General features: G+C 36.4%; 2 long non-coding RNA genes across 2 annotated transcripts; one reads left to right on the forward strand and one right to left on the reverse strand.

Annotated features, from left to right (window-relative positions):
- The first annotated feature begins 1,344 nt into the window (after positions 1-1,344).
- Positions 1,345-3,288, forward strand: LOC139134033 (uncharacterized). Its single transcript, XR_011552695.1, has 2 exons — positions 1,345-1,483; positions 2,751-3,288. It is a non-coding gene; the product is annotated as an uncharacterized lncRNA (long non-coding RNA).
- Positions 3,289-3,488: 200 nt separating this feature from the next.
- On the reverse strand, positions 3,489-4,646 carry LOC139134032 (uncharacterized). The gene is made up of 2 exons (XR_011552694.1): positions 4,553-4,646; positions 3,489-4,104 (listed from the first exon to the last, which is right to left on the reverse strand). It is a non-coding gene; the product is annotated as an uncharacterized lncRNA (long non-coding RNA).
- Between the last annotated feature and the right edge of the window lie 17,984 nt (positions 4,647-22,630).

Below are 22,630 nucleotides of genomic sequence, written 5' to 3' on the forward strand. Positions count from 1 at the left end.
GCCGCATGGCTCGTCAACCAGTGATACCAACCAAAATTTACAACAGACAACTCAGAACAAACAACAGAGAAATATGCAACCTTATAACAAAAACTTACGACACAAACATGTTGGCGAGAACATATGTCTATATTTAAATCTATCAAACACAATACGAACACAACCTAACACAGTAGAACAAAATTAGCATCTCCAGTGAAGGAACAAACTTCAAGTGTGACAACACAGGAATACAGACAATTTATCAATTATTCCACACAATTTATCGACTGATTATTAATTTGAGACGACTGATGAAAAAATTGTGGCAAATTTGCGGAAAAAAAGCGTTACAGGATCATAGTGTTATACAGTCTCTCCACTCCGCAGTAGAGACTGCACTGACCTCAGCTGCGTCTCGCCGTGGCCAATCAGTTCAATATCCAAAACAGTGAAACGTAAAATACACTTTCAAAATACACAAAGAACACCAAACTCAAACAACTAAAGATATGAACAATTTGTGGAGTTGCTTTTCTACATAGATAAATATTAAATGGCTTATTCTTCAATTACGATGACAATAGATTTATTACATTCATGGTTGACAAGTGTTACATTTAGGCCTATGGGTGATTTTTTATTACATTTATGGGTACAATTATGCTTGCTGTTTTTATTACTTCTATGGTTAAATTTTGTTACATTTATGGGCGATATTACATTTATGGGTGCATTTTATTACAATTATGGTCTATGTTACTTTATTGGAGGTTATATCGTCATCCAGGGCTCGAAATTAGCCGTAATCCCGCGTCCACAGACTTAGCCAACTTTTTCCTGAGGCTATCAAAGTCCATGAAATGGTAGCCCACACGGACTACCAAAGACCAGGACAAAATTCAGTCAGTACTTGGCGTGCAATGTCAAATATCTGAACTGACGTACTTGAATGACAGGCACTGAAAGTGATGGTCAATGAAAACGCATTTTCATTGCATTTTGTCATAATGTATCAATCACAGACAATCCTCCCTACAGAAAGCCCATGGTCTGTTTTTAGCACTGCTACAGTATTATGTTTAGTCTCGACGAAGGTCTTGGTCGTTGTCATGACGACTATCAAAATTTTCATACAACTCTGAGAATGAAACAAGTTGTCAATAGATCACCAAACTTTTGAGTATCACTGTTGTCTATTTAGGCCTAATAGGCAAAAAAAAAGATCGTTTAGGCCTATGGTCACCGCGTGCGTCATTTCAGAACCTGCGCGTCCTGGCATTTTTGGGGTTACATATTCAGGGCTCCAATAGAGAGCTAAGCCGAGCATGTGAACACCCTACATGAGCAAAAAAAACCCATTTGGCTGAGCGTGAAAACGCCCTACATGAGAGAAAAGAACATTGGGCTGAGCATGAAAACACCCTACATGAGTAAAAAACATGTTGCATTGTGGGTATTTTCAAGATGGCAGCCGCCATGACAGCCTGCACTGAAAGCTCTGGTGAGTACATATTTTGGTCGATTTTACCGTTGAGAAGCATTATTTGGAAAATAAAAACATCAGAGTATGCAGCAGTGTTTCAAGTGTCTATGCACATAGTTCATTACATAGCAGAAGCTCAAACTACAAAGATTACTTCAACACAAAATCACTTAGTGGGTTAGGATAACACATGCATTGCCTTAGCTCTGCATGGCAGGGCTGTGTGTTACCGGCGTTATACGGTTATTGTTGGAGGCCGTATAACGCCGGTAACACACAGCCCTGCCATGCAGAGTTAGCATTGCCTCTGAACATAGAGCTACCAATGCTCTGAAGCACTGCAAGAACTTTCTTACACACTGCACAGCAGACAAGCGATGTATGTAGTCTCTTGTACACTGTACAGCTCAAATGTGTTGGAAGTTTACAGCTACAGTCATTCACCTACTTCGAGTTTTAGTGCTGAAGTAATTATTACAGTTTGAGCATTTGAGATGTAATTAACTGTGCATAGACACTTGAATGCATAATGCTGAGTCAGATTGTGTCCTACATATACATATGATTTAAAATATGTCACTTTTCATTCAGGATAAGGATTATTGAAAAAAGTCTCCAAAATATCAATGTGCTTGCTATTTGTCGTGCATCATGTGCATGTTTGTGTGAGCTTTACTATTTAGCAGAGAATTAGAGAGCTATCAAAAGGCAGTGAACACTATATTAGAGAAAATACATGTATCATTGTGCTAATGATGTTAACCTTCACCAACCAATGTTAAGAACAGCTACAGGTCAGAGAGATCGATCAGCTTTATTAATGCTGGGAATATTTGGAATTCCATTGCCCATCTATTCGAAACAGTCAAACTTGTCGACTTTTAACCCTTTCACCACCATGGTTTGTCCCAAATCCATTGTTTACTATGGTTAAGTTAAGTTGGACCTGTATACAGGGAACTGGGGGTGAAAGGGTTAAATCAAAATTAAATGAATATCTTTTCATGATGTATTGTACTGTATGAAGGTTCAGATCTGGATTAGCCTGTCATAGTCTTTGACATTTTCTTTTTTACTCTCTCTGCTCCTGTATTTTTCTAGAGGTCCAAATTTTAAATTAAAGTACAGGTAACCATAGCTAGTTGTTGTGATGTAACTGTCTTGTTAGCAGAAACTAATCAAATTTGTACTCAGTAACTTCACAACAATCTACAGCTGAACTTGACATATATCATCAAAATTAAAATATTTTATAACTCATGACAGCTTCTCTTTTGTTTTCCAGAACCACTTGTTTGAGAGAAAAAAACAGAAGATAAGCAAGACACAAACCAGTTGGGATGTCTCACTTAGATGAGACAGCAAAAAAAGGGGGGGGGGAGTTTTGACACAGGGTGTTTGACATTACCACAATCTCAATGGGAAATTTAATTTGTTGATTAGAATTGGAAAAAGTTGGAAAAAATTAAGGTCAGAGGATAATTTCACCATCAGAACAGCCAGTATGGCCCAGCATTGCTAGCTTTCAGCACATGCATTTTACATGTAAGAAGATACAGTGCTTGACTTGTCACATTCATTTATTATTTTGGAATAATTGATGAATCAATACAGTTTTTGTTTTCTAGTAATTGCATGTATGCTATATTAGTAGTTGAAGACCCTGGGTTATTGGCACAGATAGTTTTTGGCACTGATCAAAATGGCAAAACTTGTAAAACTTGAGAATGAAATCAAATTTGTGGACAGTGTGTAACACATTAATCAAGTATGTCCTCAGTCTTTTTTATGTTGTAATAAAGGGAAAGTGGCTTCACACATCAGCCATCTCGTCTTGTATGTGCTTTGGTGTGTTTAGTGTCTGAGTTGTGTTTTGGCTGTTAGTGAGGAAATTAACAAGCGAGTAGTTAATTTTCAAATAAGCCATGGTGAGACGTGGGCGTTGTCAGATGTGTCCTTGACAGCGGTGACTCTCAATTCACCAGCACTCTCACATTTTATGAAATACCAGAAACTAATAATATTTTATGGAAAAGATTTATTTTTCACTTATTTATTCAAATATATTTACTTCTCGCAAAATAAATGAAATCATGTTATTGAAACTAAATAATATGAAATAAACAGAATATAATAATATAGAACTGTATGAAACAGCAAGTGTAGCCCTTTTCTTGAAAGAACACATCTCCATAAATATGCCAATAAAACTCACTGACTGAAGCAGACTTTGGTGCTGCAGAATACAAAACAAGACCATGTTGGCTTTTACTCTACTGGGATAAATACAGCTGACAGAAAAGCTAACAGATTCCTTTTCTGCCTATTATTCTGCTTTTCTATTTATAGAATAACAGATGATCTACATGCCTTATCGAGCGAAAAACTTGTAGAACAATATACAAAACTGTCTTTTGTTAAATAATTTAGAGATTTGATAGTGTTTATTGGAATGTTAGAATCCCTTCATTGTCATCAGTACCATTCACTTCATCACGGTCCACCGTGACTTCATCAGCTGTTACAGTTTCATTGTTATTGTTGTCATCTGGGATTTGAGTAGCATTCTCAATGCAATGATCTTCCTCTGACAAGTTCACCCATGGCCATCCGTACAGCAAGGTATGTAGAGTTGCATGCTGTTGTAAATGAAGGAAAAGTTTAGGAGTTTTTGAACCACAGAAATATGGTCATTTTTCGCAGTTTACAGAAAGGTTTAGCTTTAGTATTAATCGTGAATAAAAGTATAAGCACATCCATTGTACATAATTTGAATGGTCTTCAGTGGACTTGAGTTATTGGAGCTGGTTAGTCGAGGACAAAATCTGTTTACGACCCCCAAAAATACTCGTAAACATGCACATCCATTGCTTCAGTCTCTTGTACACAGTTTACAGCACACTGTGAAGTAAAGTTGTAGCATCACCCACTGAACGATTTTGTGTTGACGTAATCTTTGTAGTTTGAGCTTCTGCTATGTAATGAACTATGTGCATAGACACTTGAAACACTGCTGCATACTCTGATGTTTTTATTTTTCCCAAATAATGCTTCTCAACGGTAAAATCGACCAAAATATGTACTCACCAGAGCTTTCAGTGCAGGCTGTCATGGCGGCTGCCATCTTGAAAATACCCACAATGCAACATGTTTTTTACTCATGTAGGGTGTTTTCATGCTCAACCCAATGTTCTTTTCTCTCATGTAGGGCGTTTTCACGCTCAGCCAAATGTTTTTTTTTGCTCATGTAGGGTGTTCACATGCTCGGCTTAGCTCTCTATGGGAGCCCTGATATTGATCCTTGATATACCTGTTTGCATGTCCAAAAATGCTAAACAGAAAACGGAAGTATTATGCAGCCAATGATAAAAGACAATAAGTGTTGCATCAATAGTGCCAAACCAGTATTGTTAAGAAAAAAGGGATAAAAAAGCAACCGCGTCGCTGCATGCATCACTTTTGCTGAATGTCAAGGACCAGAAACATTTTTTTTTTGGGGGGGGGGGGGGAGGGTCTTATATCTGTTTCCTTTTGGTACTAGATGTGTAAGTATTCACGTCAAATGACTAAAAAAGTCACTCCATGGGCAAAATCTTGAAAAATTGCTTTTTCTTCTCCGGTTAATGAAAAGCAATATCCCTAAACTAAATTATGCATGGGCTACCAGCCATTGTCACTGGCTACCAACTTCAGAAAATGGTAGCCCTAGTGGACAACCAGGGGAAAAAGTTAAAGGCCAAATAGCGCATCTTCCAAACTAAAATAAGTCTGTGGGAATGTACTCATAGAGGGATGTTTATACAAGTAGAATAAACTGTCCACTGGGACTGCATGTGCAATGTTTAGCAAGATAAACAATAAATGTCTGCCCAAACATAAAATGGCGCCCTCATGTAAATAAAGCAGAAACACTGCACACAGTGCATACATGCATTAGGCGTGTGGCAGGCTCACCTATTTTTCACTTAATGTACCCACCTTACATACAGCCACATTATACATCATTTGAAAGCTTATTATCTCTACTTCAAGAAAACTGACGGTGCTGCCAGATAGGGCCATAACCCCTAATTTACATAATTCACATGGGTACCCAATTTGCATAAATGTGATATAAAATTAGGAAATTCATTGTTAAATACTCTAAACATACTTTTAAACTATTTGCTATTTGCATTTAGAATACAATATCCAAAAAGATATTTACATTGATTTCACCGAAATATTTTCATATTTACTCCTATATAGTAAAATCTTTTGCCGGTGCACGATTGTAATCTCGTTTCTTATTTTGCCCCGTTCTCGGGCTATAGGTCGAAGAACGGCGTGATTCTGGGGCTCCAGGTTCTCTACGATTTCAGGAATATGGTTGTATACAAATTGTGTGATAAAAATCCCGAAATTTGACTAAAAATGCGATTCTTTAAACTCCCGTTTCAGTCTCGCGAGAGAGATGAAATTCTATTTATTCCGTCAGTCGTCGGCACCCCCGTTGGAGGTTTTGGTGGTAAATGTTTAATTAACAGTCTGAAAGGAGCCTATGAAATTTGCATAAAAGTTCGTGTTAGAGAGCCTCGTTTTCGTTACGCTGACCGCCACTGCAGTGAGGGATAAAATACGGCGAAAGGGTGGTCTTTAAATATCGACGTGCAGCAAAACGTACAATAGCTAGAACTATAATTTTTGCTTTCAGTTGTAGCATACATACTAATGATCTGTTTTCCTTGGGTAAACTCACAAAAGTTGAGAAGATTTTATTTAAATCGCTACAAAGTGGGTGGCGAGGTCGACCCGCCAAATGCGGAAGTAAACTTCACCTTTTTCGTAAAACAGCTCGATAATGACCTTAGAGGTCTTAAGCCAAGCCGAAAATTTCAGAAAATATTCATTAAACTATTATCAACATTTGGTGAAATTTTCATGACCGTGCGACCTTGGACATGTATTTGCGGCAGTGTTGAATGTTGGCATGCAGTTACCATATCGCTGTATACGTAGATCTCGAGGGTCTATGAGTATACGAACACCCGTTACGCTACGTACACTCCACGCTGTTTACCGCGACCAAACCATTTGTAGTTCACACGGCGCGGGTGTTACACGATTAATCTTTCATTTTTTTCAAAGTTTACTCCTATAATCTCGGGTCATTGATGTTATATATAAATAAAGTATTTAATTAATGTCACATTATGACCATCAATACTTAAAAAAACTTTTTGCTAGTTACATGAGTTATAAAATGTGCCAGTCTAGTTCGAGCACGCACGGTAATGCTAGCAGGGATGGCCGCAACGCGCAGCTGTTTACCGGCTATCATTCTAGCCGCATCTATATTCACGTACTCGTGTGCGGGATACAGAGTAGCCGTATTTATCCACGGAGATTTTTTGCAGTCGATGTTATTTCCTACAGTTTTTGTATGCTTGCTAGCTACTAGAATGCGAAAACGGAAAAAATCACTCATAAACGAAACAGCACTGCTAGTCAGTACGACGGGTGTCTACCACTATCCGTGTACGGCCGCAGACAGTGCGTAGCCCTTCTGTCACCGTAGTGTTTTTTTTTTTCCATTTGCACTGTCCACGACTTTACCGAGAAGCCAGCCAGGCAGATTGTGTTGGCCAGTGAGGTAACACAAGCTTGCAGTCTTGCTTCCTCGTCACAATCATTGAAAACATAAACAGAACCGAAAAAATCTGCCAAGTTAGCCGGTGAGGACCGAGAAAGAGCTGAAAGAGTTTACGTGTACACTCACGCTGCACTGTAGGTCGCCATGTTAGATTTAACACATGAACGTCGCTGCATAGTCAACTTCAACGAGACTTATTTCAAAAACGGAGGCTTAAGCCACTGAGATTTTTTCAGATCGTATGGACCTACTCAAGATACGTCCCCTCCCTACTTCTCATGGAAATTTGACTTTGGATATGCTTTTGCGGCAGTGTTTAGTGAACGGCATTTTCGGTCGCTCGAAAACCATGAAAATACGGCTAACGCAAAAACGAATCGATAAAACCCCATAAAAAATCATCGGCGAACACTAACTAAGAGTACAATTCAGCCGCTAACTGGAAACAGGACGGATGCTAAACGAAGGCTGAGATATCTGCGGATAAAATTCTGGCGAAAAATGCCATAACCGTCACTCACTGGCTAGAGGGCGCTGTTCGAATTTGAACTAAATCCCTAATTATGCATGCAAATGAAGTACCCTCCTTTCAGACTGTACGCGATTTTTGCAAAAGAAAATTGGAGTCGGTAACCCTTAATTTGTATGTCATTAAATTTAGAATATTTTCATGCGCTAATTTCTTCGATTTTCGGCAGAAATTGCACTTTTCTGTATTTTTTACTCGGTCGGTCGAGAGCGTGAGTGACGCTCTTCCATTTACTGCCTGACACCATTTTCGAACGCCATTGATACGTGACCCCCTTCGCTTACCCTATGCAGTTCTGTGCTTTTTTGATGCCGAAGGAAAACAGATAAATGGCTTAGAATTGGCACATCTTGATTGATTTAACCTCAAAGGTATCTTGCAGATTTGTATGTTTATCAATATTTCGCAGTTTGAATGAAGAATTACCTGCGCCTAATGACGAAAAGTATAAAACTCGACATGTTACGAGTGTATCGGTGTGCGCCCCCCTGGCGTGGTATAACCATACGAGTCATCGAACTCTCAAGTAGAGTTTACGCGCGGAAATGTATAAATTTGCAGACGGACAAGCGGGAAGTTTTCGTATTCTGCGCGCCAAATATCACAAGTTTACTGACCCGGTGACCTGCTGAGGTCAGGTGTCAGGGTTAGGCAGCGGAGCTAGGGCCGCGGTTGGGCGGGGATACATACGCAGTTCTGTCGTAGCGTGTCGGCTTTCATACGACTACTGAAGTTTTAAAATTCTGACACAAAATGTATTATTATCTAATGACGATATATCTTTGCATTTTTCACAAAGACATTTTCTAACTTGCTGACTGGTCATGTACAGTACGCGTGCAATTACCGTGTACCGTAGGATGTACGCGTTAGTAGTAGTGAAGTGAACTGATATCGATCACAGGTGCAGGTGGTACATGGTGCGTACAGCGTCACGGTTGCTTGGTAGTTGATCGAAAGTGTGAGGCCGAAGGCCGAACCTCGGTACCGCTTTACACCAGTCAGTCCCTTAGTTTCAGCCTTCGGTGCGGCATACTTCGATCCAGGGCCGAATTCGATCGACTATGATAAGTATCCAAGTTGAAGCAACACTGCACCCATGCGTACCTAGTACCTGTGGTCCCGATAACACTTGATGGACAACTTTCGTTTTCAATGAAATGAGCCCTGAGAATGGTGATATGAGAATGGTCGGCCGATATCGTTTTTTAAAGCTTTGATATACGATCCATCAAACTTGCTTCCTGATTTAGTTCACACCCCGGGTTCACACACTGTGCTTATCGTAAAGCATTGCATTGTACCATGGCCATGTTTGTCCCCACTGGAGGTGAAGGAAGTCAGCATAGACCACCCGGCCCATCGTCGTCAGAGGTGCTCGCAGCACCGTGTTGCCTGGCTAAAAAAGTCGATCGAAGGCTGAGAGTGTGAGGCCCTGTCCGATAATTTGCATCCATATCTGCCAAACCGCTTTCGAACGATGACGTAGATGGTGGTAATTGCATGTTTCTATTCAAAAATGTTCCAAAATAGTTGAGATTCAACACCATACTGACACCTTGATCTCAATAGTAGAATCATGCGTCTATTTTTATAAAAACAGGATGCTTATGAGTGGTAGGCTATCAAGTTCGATAAATCCATCCATCGGTTTATTGCCTCTATTTTCAGCTGACCTTATGTATATCAGGATATCTCAGAAAACTAAAATATACAGTGTCACTTTTTAATGCATTAATCTTACAAACGGTAAGTTTTATGTAGGCTAGATCGAATTAAAACCTGTAAAACGAGTGAAGTTTCAGGATATAGGAGTTTGGAAAATGAGTTGTTCGGATCACCCACTGAGTACGAGTATGTAGATTTTGTTACTATCAGTTTTTATGACAGGACACTTCGACAAATATATATTACAGAAAGTCATTAGGTTTTAATGAATTGATCCTTTTTCATCTGATTAAATGTATAAATTAGGCCCTAAAACTCACAAAAACAACATGATGATGAAGCAAAGATTGAATGGGGGAAAGTTCTGCACATATCCGAGAAATCAAGGATAGACCTTTGTATAAATACATTGTAAGTTTTATGTAGAATTTCAAGAAAAACTTATAAAATGAATGAAAGTTTCAGGATGGGATTGGAAAATTGGTAGGTTTGATTACCTACTGAGCAAGCTTTGTTACCATCAGTTTTTATAACAGGACATGACAACAAAAATACCGTCAAGGACACTATGTGCTCACATTCAGTTTGAATTGGTCCATTCAAGAAATATTTAAACCAGAAAAAACAAGAATGACAAAAGCAAATAAGGTCTCCAGCTTAGGTACTGGAGGTCATCTTTAGGAACATGCATATCAACAGAAGCAGATCCTAAATACATACGCAAATGTCAACAACAACAAGCGACCTAGCGGCCGATATAGCTCCGCTGTGTTTATGTAGAGAATAACTATTTTTGACACATGTTGATGAAGAAGGGTGGAAATCTTTGATAGCTCGATGCAGTGGCCAGAAAAAAGTGGCTAAAATAAGCTGCAAAAATACGCAATTGAAGATTTCATCATACTTTGAATGTATCACATAGGATCATCCCTAAGAACATGTCAACCAAAGCTATCTGATGAGTAGTTTTTGAGAATAAATTTTTTGACCAAAAATGGCAACAATTGCCCCCAAAAGTAAAAATTGCAGATTTCATCATAATTTCAAAAGATCAAATTTAGTTCATCTATAGAAACCTGTATACCAAATTTCAAAGCTGTAAGACAAGTACTTTTTGAGAAACGCATTTTTTGACCAAAAATAGGAAAAATTGCCCTAAAAATTCAAAATTGCAGATTTCATCATTATTTCAATAAATATCATTTAGTTCATCTATGGAAACCTGTATACCAAATTTCAAAGCTATCAGATGAGTAGTTTTGAATATACACATTTTTTGACCAAAAATGGCAAAACTGCCCCAAAATACAAAATTACAGATTTTATCAGAATTTCAATACATAATACTTACTTCATCTGTAGAAACCTGTACACCAAATTTCAAAGCTTTCAGACCAGTACTTGTTAAGTTACACATTTTTGACCAAAAATGGCTAAAATTGCCCCAAAATTACAAAATTGCAGATTTCATCATAATTTCAATAATTATCATTAAGTTCATTTGTAGGAACCTGTACATCAAATTTCACAGCTATCGGATGAGTAGTTTTGGAAATACACATTTTTTGACCAAAACTGGTAAAAATTGCCCCAAAATTACAAAATTGTAGATTTCATCATAATTTCAATAACTATCATTTAGTTAATCTGTAGGAATCTGTATACCAAATTTCAAAGCTATCGGATGAGTAGTTTTGGAAATACACATTTTTTGACCAAAAATGGCAAAAATTGCCCCAAAAATACAAAATTACAGATTTCATCAGAAATTCAATACATATTACTTAGTTCATCGATAGAAACCTGTATACCAAATTTCAAAACTATCAGACCAGTACTTTTTGAGAAATAAATTTTTTGACCAAAAATGGCAAAAATTGCCTTAAAAATGCAAATTTGCATATTTCTGCACAATTTGAACAAATCTGAAACAGATCATCCCTAGGGACCTATGTACCAAATATCAAAGCTATCTGACTGGCAGTTTTGAAGAAGAAGATTTTTAAAGATTTTTTTGCCAGAAATGACAAAAAATTGCCTTAAAAATACAAAAATGCAAATTTCGCCACAATTTGTACAAATCTGACTGAAGTCACCCTAAGCAAACTACATATTAAATTTCAAAGCAATCGGACAAGCGGTTTCAGAGAAGAAGATTTTTTTACCAAAAACACCAAAAAATGCCCGAAAAATACAAATATGCAAATTTCACCACGATTTGAAGAAACTGAAGTGAGGTCACCTTAAGTGAACTGCATATAAAATTTCAAAGTAATTGGACTTGCGGTTTCAGAGGAGAAGGCAATTGTTGACTGACGACGACGGACGACGGACGACGGACGACGACGGACGACGACAGAAAATCAACCTATTTGATAAGCTCCGCGTCGCTGACAGCAGAGCTAAAAAACAGAGAAGGCTTGATAAAAAAAGAAAAGGTGGGAGTGGGCAAAAATGCACAAGGGATCTGGTAAAAGAGTAATGCTGCATCATCGATCTTCTAGACCCTACCCCCTCCTGAATATCAAATGTTCCACCCCTTGGTATTACATAAGACCAAATGACAGGAAGTACATTTACAACCTTGGAGATTTTTAATTAATGCCATGAGTGTTATCATTCTAATGTAAACAGCACTTAAGTTAGTTACAGATAGTGAAATGCCTTCCACTGTGGGCGGTGATTACAACATCTGGAATTATCCTGGATCCAAATTTCTCATCAGTTCTTGTATGTCTTACATAGAAAAGTTGCAAAAATTGGTCCAAAATGAAAAAAATCACCTCAGCTTTGTTTTCTGGATCAAATTTTCCTACAAATTGGTACCAAATATGACAAAATTATGTTCACAGCCTTCAAAATTGTCTCACAACATATCCTGGGTTGGTGTAGGTCATTTAAGGTCACAAACTGAGAAAAGTACCTAATATATACAAATTTTGGGGTTTCCCAACACTTTGAGCAGGCAATTTATCTAATAACATCTTTCGGGACTTTATACCAAATTACAAAGCTATCAAACAAGGGACTTTATACCAAATTACAAAGCTATCAAACAAGTAATTTTGAGATAAAGTTTTCTTGACCAAAAATGACAATATTATATTAAAAATACAATTTTTTATATTTCAGGACAATTTCCACATATCTAACTATTGTCATCTCTGTACGTCTGTGTAAAAGGAAATACTGTCTAAGATTTTTTGACCAAAAATGACAAAATTGCACAAAAATAGTAATTTTCCTAATTTTGTCATAATTTCAACAAATTAGAAGAGTAACACCCTTGCAAAGAGACAACCCAAATTTGAGAGCGATTGGGCTGGCGGTTTCAGAGAAGAAGAATTTTTACTGAAAATGAGAAAAATCACAAAAAAATTCAGCAAAAATACAAAATTAAGGATATCTTCACAATATTCATCAAACTGTATAAGGTTTACCTAAGGTACTTGCACACAAATTTTCAAAGCAATCAAAATAGCAGTTCTTGAGTTATTAATTCTTAACCATTTTCACATTTTGTAAGCCCATTTGCATAATTTTGGCAATGCAGACTTCATTTGAACAAAATCCCATCTATAGCCCAGGATGCATCCACACACCAAATACCAAGCTAAACCGTGCAGCGGTTTGCGTGTTTTTGATGTTGACGGACATACTGTACATACATACATACATACATACATACACACATACATACAGACGCCATCGACTTCAGCCTATACGATAAACTCACATTGGTAAAACCAAATGTGAGCTAAAAATATATGACAGAAAGACATTGTCATAAAATTAGGTTTTAATGAATTGATCAGTTTTCAACTGATCACGTATTAGGCCTATAACTCACAAAATGAAAAAATAATGATCATGAAGCAAATAAGCTTATTGAATGGGGGAAAGTTCTGACACATTTCCAAGAAGCTATCCAGGACAGACCTTTGACCTGTCGTTTGCCCAGTTATAATTTTCAACACTTCTATACAGTTATAATTTTTAACACTTCTGTATCATTTCAGGTCATAAATTCAACACTTGACTCGTTCTTTTATCGATGACTCTCATCATCCTCTGCGTAATTCATTCTTCAACACAATTTAGCTGTGGCACCTCCACTCTCTCAAAACAATTTATGGCACCTTCAAGAACCAGAAAACGTTGTAGCAAAGAGTTGTTTATTATGATGAAATTTCAAATACTACATTCGTGAATGAATACACTAATACTAATACTTTATTACTCAATAACACACTCAAGGAGTGTGGTAAGGCAAAAATTACAAAACTCAGTAAACACTGGATAAAGCTGCTGCTGGGGAAGGAACTAAAGTACAAGAAATAAATTTGGCAAGAGGTAGTTTATCTTTGTGAGTAATTTGGCAAGAGGTAGTTTATCTTTGTGAGTACAACTGAATGCAGGCAAAAATAAGTAGATATCAATAATCATTGATACCAGAAATAAACCAGTGTATCCAGAAATACAGAGTGTACAAATATAGTGTGAAATTAGTTTGGCATCTACTTGGATTTTTAGGGGTGTCTAGAAATGAATATTGAATAAACATCAATCATTTATTGCTCGATATGCTTTACACAATACAGAATGAATGAATGGAAATAAGGTGACATTTTAGTATGGTTTAGTGTAGCTGTAAATATCATGTTGCTGTTTCGGGCCAGAGTTTGATATTGATAACCCTGGTAAAAATCAGCAATCAGCAAATCATATCTATAAATGACCTGATTTCAAACGTTGTCCCTCAGCTACAACATCATGTATTTACCTTGAGATTCATGATTCTCGCCTATCTAAATCTAAACCTGATCAGAATTTGATTTATTTGATCATTTTTTCCTACCTTCCCTGTTTTATATTTTCGGACAATTAAATAATTAAAGATCACCGTAGAAGGGATTGAGATATCATTTTGAAATCCCCAAACTCTTGCTGTATATCAAAAACAAAATAACTGTAAAAAAGAGCTTATCATTGTCTCCAACATATCCACTTCTCAATCAATTTGGTAGCGCATAAAGCTCATAAGCTTACACAACATAATCGGGAACTATTTCATTCAGCAGGGTTCAGCGAAGCATCTTGTTATATTATAAAAATATTTTCCCCTTTTGAATAACAATATTTTAAAAATTTTAAGACATGAAGCCACATCATACTGCCACATCATACATCATTTGAAAGCTTATTATCTCTTCTTGAAGAACATAGACAATATTTAGCCGTAGCCCCTAATTTGCATAAATCATACGGGTACCTGATTTGCAAAAATGCAATATAATATTTGAAATATATTTTACACTTCTCTAAACATACTTTTAAACTATCGAGTGATACATCAAATGAACGGTATTTGCATGTAGAATACTAAATGAATATCAAAAAGATATTAAAATTCATTTTACTGAAATGTTTCCATATTTATGTTGAAAAAATATTTTCCCCTTTTGAATAACAATATTTGAATATCAATATTTGAAAAAATACTGCAATTATACGATGTCGCTCAAATTTGATCAGAATTGGTATACCAGTATGGGTACCAAAGATCAATAAATATTGTTTCTATCTGTTCAGTGCAGGAAAATTCTACATTGATGTTATGACTATGATTTCTGCACAGTAAAACCAGAAAAACAACAAGAAATATTTAAACCAGAAAAAAAAGAATGACACAAGTAAATAAGGTTTAAAACTTTAGGTACTGGAGGTCAACTTTAGCAACATGCATAGCAGAAACAGCTAGCCCCTCTTAGTTTGACCATAGACAGTCTCCCCCCCCCCCCCCCTCTACTGTCTATGGTTTGAGCAGGTCTGTTAATATGTAACAGTTCATAAACAATGACAGGAAATGACTCAAGCCTGTTTCAGTGGCTGGCATGCCATCACTCTTGCAAATTTGCAAGATTTCCCTTTTTCTTACCTCATTTGCACATTTTTGACACTGACATGTTCATTTGAACAAATTCACATCTCAACCCCTGCATCTACCTGTACACCAAATACTGAGATGGTAGCTTTGGTGGTATGAGAGCCTTTGTGTGTGACAGACATACATCCGCACATACATACCCACAAACATACATGCAGACATACAGATGCCACAGACTCATCATATAAGCTCTTTTTGGTATTTATTTACAAAACCAAATATGAGCTAAAAATTTAACACATAAAGCCAAATCATACAGCCACATCATACGTCATTTGAAAGCTTACTATCTGTACTTCAAGAACATTGACTCACAATGTTGAGGTGTCAAGTACATTTACAGGGTACTAAATTTGCATAAATGCGATATAAAATTAGAAATTTATTAATTACTCTAAACATACTCTAAAATATTTGCATGAATCCAATATAAAATTACAAAAATCAACTGTTAAGTACTCTAAACTTACTTTTAATCTATCAAGTGATATATCAAATGAAAGGCATTTCCATGTAGAATAGAACTATGAACTCCAAACGTGTATTCAAAATATTCTTATTCAATATTTTTATATAAATCGTAAATATCTTGAGTCATTTTTAATATTAAAAAAAATGTGTAGTAAATACGAATAATTGGTGATATTTTCCAAACACATCTTTAGGAAATAATGTTGGTGTTCAAATAATTTACCGTATATGTGAAAATCAATATATATATATATATATATATATATATATATATATATATATATATATATATATATATATATATATATATATATATATATATATATATATATATATCAATGTGCCCTCCCAGTTATCACCATAATGGCTTTATGGCAATCTCTAAACTTGGGCACAGTGAGTACGGTTACACATTGTCGAAGATTGAAATATGGACTCACCAGAGTGCTCGAACGGCAACACGTACTATGAGCGAAGCATGCTGCCAACAGTGAACGCCCCTGATTACGCAAGAACCTGCCCAACAAACTCTGAGTGCTCTAACTGCTAAGCAGTGAGCGAAATATGCACAAAATGTCAAAATATATACAATGTGTCCTCCCGGTTATCACCATAATATATATATATATATATATATATATATATATATATATATATATATATATATATATATATATATATATATATATATATATAACAGAGTTCGCGTTTACGCAAAAATCGTGCGTATTTACGCATTGAAATTGACTCTCAACGCATTTTTTTCTTCGTTATGCGTTTTCTATACGCAAAGGATAACACCGAAAGCACTCCCCACGACTGAGCTTAGGCGACAATCAGACGAAATTTGTTGCAATACATTTCTGTCAATCAGTCAGTTTGTGTGGGTAGAGCTCGTCGGAATCCCGATAAATTTTGAACACTGCAGAAGTGTCTGGATGGTAACTGGTCGTTCAGGCACCAAGTCGTTTCGGCCCAAGTCGTTTCGGCCTCTCAATTTCCGGCCCCAAATCACTTCGGCACCTGCAACCCAAGACGTTTCGGCATCTGTATTTCGATTTTTTCCCCAAACTATTTAGTAATTGACTGATCCGTCATATTCGTAGGCGTGACCTTTGCGTTCTGACCAGTACTTTATGTGCATTTTGTGTGAATTTTGCCGTGCTGTTTCGTCACCGCTTTCAAACTTTTATTGATATCGATAAACTTGTGTCACAGATTTGAAAATGATATGAAGTTTTTTCTTACGGTCTCTTCCCATGTTCTCACAAAGATTAAAGCATGTACGTGAATGTTAGTTGACACTATACTTTTTAGTACTTTGATTTGTAACATTACGCTCCAGCACTAGTTCCCACAGGTAGCCTTCAGCGGTGCCGAAACGTCTTGGGTTGCAGTGCCGAAACGACTTGGGGCCCGATATTGGAAGGCCGAAACTACTTGGTGCCGAAACGTCCACAAACCGTCTGGATAAGCTGCCATAACTCTAACTTTTGGGTTGCCCGATGTGTTTTGACGGTCGCATGTATACCCTTCGCTGTTACGTTTCAACATTGTTCAAGTTGTTCGTTAAACTGTTTTCATTAAAATAATGTTACATCGTACAATCCGAATATGTAGTGTAGGTTTATTCAACGGCACATTATATTTTGCAGTCAGTTTTTTCATCAATCGAGTGCGGAAGTGAAATTACGCACTCAAATCCAGCCATTACGCAATTTTAGCAGACTAATGCGTATGCCGTACGCGAGGAGAAAAAAGTCACCGCGAACACTGATATATATATATATATATCGGTTCGTCCCAATCATATATGCAAGAATGTCAAGCTAGTAATCCTTTCACTTCTATCTGAGGATTGCAGGATGCATGCAACTTAAGTAATAGATTTCATTACATTGTACTTGAAGTAATCTGTTTATATACATACATACATACATACATATATATATATATATATATATATATATATATATATATATATATATATATATATATATATATATATATATATATATTGTGTGGAGAAATGAAGGGCGTACTCGACCAATTTCTTCAATCTTCAAACGATCTTTATTAATAAAACCGACGTTTCAGCAATAAACAGATTGCCTTCCTCAGGGTAAAAACTAATAGATAAAAGCGGATAAAATAGAACGTGTCAAAGGAAGGTGGAACGACTATGGGTTGGGTACTAATAGAATGCATTTTACAAATGCCACTTATTGAAAATGACACATTTGTAAAATTCATTCTATTAGTACCCAACTCAGAAGAAAAACTGAACTTTCATACATTACTACGCTTGAAACGCTGTCACCCATTGGAATCAACTGTAAAGAAGGGTGATTTCTCTTCTACTTTTCTGTAAGCCCCCCCCCCCCCCCCCCCCCGCTCTCTGTTCTCCAGTTAGGGGGTCTTGTTGCTCCGTCTCTTCAACATGTACCTAAGGGTTCCCCTGACAATGACATTTCATTCTCCATCCAGACCTCACACGATCTAGGTTAGTAGAGTCCGTTCTCCATTTTACCAATGTTGATTTTCACATTCTCCTTTTTATTCCTGTATTTTACATCATTCCAGTGTTTTTATTCTGAGTACTGTATTTTTATCGCCTTTTTTAGTCTTTGTGAGGATTTGTCATCATGATTTTACTTTCCTGTAGTCGTTCCACCTTCCTTTGACACGTTCTATTTTATCCGCTTTTATCTATTAGTTTTTACCATGAGGAAGGCAATCTGTGTATTGCCGAAACGTCGGTTTTATTAATAAAGATCGTTTGAAGAGTGAAGAAATTGGTCGAGTACGCCTTTCATTTCTCCACACTGTGTCAAGACTTGGCTGTACTCCCGCTTCTTTCTGATGACTTCAATAGTTGCAGTCTATTTCTTGGAATTCTCTCTCTCTCTCTCTCTCTCTCTCTCTCTCTATATATATATATATACATATATCCTGTTGTCATGTTACAACATTGTAAGAAAATGTAGGTATTCTTGAGTAACATTAAGCTTATATTGCAAACAAGAAGGGTGTTCATATGTTTCAAAACAGACATTGATTAAAAAAGTAATCATTTTCAGAACTTAAGTTGTTTGTTCTCCACTTTGTCTATGCACTTTTTTCACATCATAATGCTTGTAGTTGCATTGATACTTTTGTTAATTTTCTAAAATACCGTTATTCAAACGGGGTAAATATTTTTTTTCCAATAGAAATATGACAATTCAGTAAAATCATTTTTTATTGAAAATTTATTGAAAATTGACAATGTGGAGCTGCCAAGCAGCTCATCAATTTTCTTGAAGTAGAGACAATACGTTTTCAAATGACGTATGATGTGGCGGTATCTACATGTAAGGTGGGTACAGTAAGCTCCTAAAATAAGAACCTTTTTGTGGATATGCCATTCACCTACATTTGAATCTTCACAGAAACAACAAAGTAGTCAAATATAACGCAGAGTGCTGAATGATTTCCACTGGGAAATCATAAGCTTTGTTTTCTTTGTATTAAATATTACCACTTTCTAAAATTGGTTGGAAATCAAAATAATAGTTAAAATTTAAATTAAACTTGTCAAATTTTTCAGTATTAAAGGACTATGTCCTTTTAATTTGTAGAATTCAAAGCAAAACCAGAGAATATAGGAAGCCCTTTTGAGGTCAACAAATTTCGAGAGTTACATGGGCTTTAATTTCAAGCCCTGTCATCGTGCAAACGGGGTGGAGGTGACCACACGGAGATATATTTTATATAGCAGTTACTTGATGTCATATTTTTCATAAGAAAAGTTTACACGATAAGGGCAGTATAGAAAGTATTGAACTTGTGAAAATTGGTATGTTGTTTGCTGGTGCTAATCAAATTAGATATTGATTACGCAACAGTCTGGCCACCAACGGGGCCGCGGAAGAGACTGATTATGCGCAGTGTATTGACAAGAGCACTGATCGCAAATGACGTCACTTGTTCTCTCATTAATATGCATAATATTTGTCCATATTTTCAGCTTAAACGACGAAAATATAACCTGTTGGTGTTAAAATGGCTTCAATTAATTCATATGAATGTATGGTTTAGACTACAAGCTGCAGCAACAGCTGTGCATACAACAACAAAATTTGTCCGAATTTTAAGCACCGTTGTCCAAAGTCGCGTGCGTGCAGCTATATTCAGTAACAAACCTGTAATCGCTATCAACACTATTATGGAGATGAGCGCGTAATATAACGACTTTGAAGCCAACAAAACACACGTATTACTTTCCAAAATAAAATAAAATAAACACATGATAAAAACGGAAAAAAAATCAGTTACCACCCAAATGGTCACTAATATCCAAAGGTATCGGATTAATATTACGTACGACGGTGTTAAGGAACAGGACGCGAAGAACTGAGTAAATTTATATTTTGACACGACAGGACAGCATTGCCAATACTATTTGACGACATTGAATATTGTTGACACACCATTTCTGGTGAGAAAGAAGGACGGGAAATTAAATTTCATCCCATCTAATTGGAAAAAATACTGTCAAGGACAGTGTGCTCACATGCGGTTTGAATTGATCCATTCAAAAAATATTTAAACCAGAAAAACAAGAATGACAAAAGCAATTAAGGTCTGCAACTTAGGTACTGGAAGTCAACTTTAGGGACATGCATGTAAACTTCTATAGCAATGGGACTAGCAGATTCTACATACACTAATAAGCAAATGTCTTAAAATAATCAGCCAGAGAAGGCTTGACATGAAGAAAAGGTGGGAGAATGGGGAAAAATAATGTACAAAGGATCAGGTAAAAAAAATTCTACCTCATCAAGCTTCTACATCCCCCCTAAATATCGAATGTTCCACCCCTTGGTATAGACCATGTTTACATAAAGAGCTGCAATGGCCAGATGGCGGAAAATGGTAAAATATGTGAACTATTTACAACCTTGGGAATTTTTATTAATGCTATCAGTGCTATCATTTGAGTGTGAACAGTACTTAAATTAGTTGCAGATAGTAAAATGCCTTCCACTGTGGGGGTGATTATGACATCTGGAATTATCCTGGATCCAAATTTCTTGTCAGTTCTTTTATGTCTTACTTGGAAAAGTTGTAAAGATTGGCCTACAATGAAAAATTACCCTAAGCTGTTTTCTGGATTAAATTTTACTACAAATTGGTACCAAATAAGACAAAATTATGTTCACAGCCTTCAACATTATCTCACAAAATATCCTGGGTTGGAATAGGTCATTTCGAGTCACAGACTGAGAAAATTACCTAAAATATACAGATTTGGGGTTTCCCAACACTTTAGTTGTGCAGATTTGTCTAAGATATTTCATGACAATTTCCACATATCCAACTATTGTCATCCCTGGGCATCTGTATACCAAATATAAAAGCTGTCTGTTCAGCATGCAGTTTTAGAGAAAAACGATTTTTTAAGATTTTTTGACCCAAAATGACAAAAATTGCCCCCAAATGGCAATTTGCCAATTTTGTGCAATTTCAACAAATTAGAAGTGTAACACCCTTGCAAACATCTATCCTAAATTTTAGAGCAATTGGATCGGCGGTTTCAGAGAAGAGTAACCTTTACTTAAAATGAGGAAAATAAAAAAAAATTCAAGATTTCTTCACGATATACATAAAACAGTATAACGTCCACCTAAGGTACCTGCAGGCTAATTTTCAAGGCAATAAAATTTGTCCATTTTCACTTTTAGCTCATTTGCATAATTTGGGCAATGCAGACTTCATTTGAAAAAAATGCCATCTATAGCCCAGGATGCATCCACACACCAAATACTGAGCTAAAAAGTGCAGCGGTTCGTGATGTTTTGATGTTGACGGACATACTATACGTACACACATACATACATGATACATACATATACACATACATACAGACGCCACCTACTTCAGCTTTTATGATAACCTCACAGTGGTATACCAAATGTGAGCTAAAAAATGGAAAAAATGTAATATCAAGAGTATCCGATAAAGTAGACTATCTTTGAATCTAAATTTTGTCGGGACATAGTTATGACTTTCAGCTTTTTGGGAAAAATGTAATGGGGTGCTAAGTTTCAATGCTTTTTCGTTTCAATACTAGAACAGGTACAAGCACTAACATTTTTTCGATGACCTTTGACCTACTATTATGTTACTAACTACAAGGGCTAGAGGTTTGTTTGATATTGATCAGTATGGGACTAAACTTATTTCTTCTCAATGCACGATGAACTTGTATGACCTTTGACCAACTTTTATGCATCTCAGTAACTTAACAAGCTAAAGTTTGTGTTTGTTTCATATATCGACCATGTGACACAGTTACATAACTGGATACATGGAAAATAAATGGATCAATATAACCAAAGTGAATCTAGAAATTGTTGATATTCCAGAACCAAATGAAGACTGAAAGAATACAAACATGAGAAATCTCAAAAACTATGAAATCAAAAACTATGAAATCAAATAAAGTATCTTGTTAAGAGAAGATGCCTTAAGATGGACCCTAAGGTTGCGTTCACAAAAAACGGTGGTTGGAAGGATGGTACGGCGGAGGGGGGTGCCAGAGGAATTCAGGGGGATTCAAAAATTTTGGGGGTAGTGGAGGGGGTGGGGACTTGAAAGTTTTGCACTGCCTATAGGGGAACCTGAAAATATTTTGGTTCCCTTTGACCTTTACATTTTCCAATGCCAAGGTTTGTCAGGTAATTCAATGAAAAATGAATTACATTTTAATGTCATCCAATTGTTCTAATGTTTAAACAAAATCTAGAACCATTTTGTCACATTTAATGACTTTTTATCTCGTAAAAATCTACACATGTATGATTTTTCGTAAAAAAAACACAAATAGGACTGGGCTTCGTAATGGGGCAGAAGCTGCAACTGTTAATAATTCAC

Source organism: Ptychodera flava, chromosome 5 (genome assembly GCF_041260155.1).
Source record: "Ptychodera flava strain L36383 chromosome 5, AS_Pfla_20210202, whole genome shotgun sequence".
NCBI lineage: Eukaryota > Metazoa > Hemichordata > Enteropneusta > Ptychoderidae > Ptychodera > Ptychodera flava.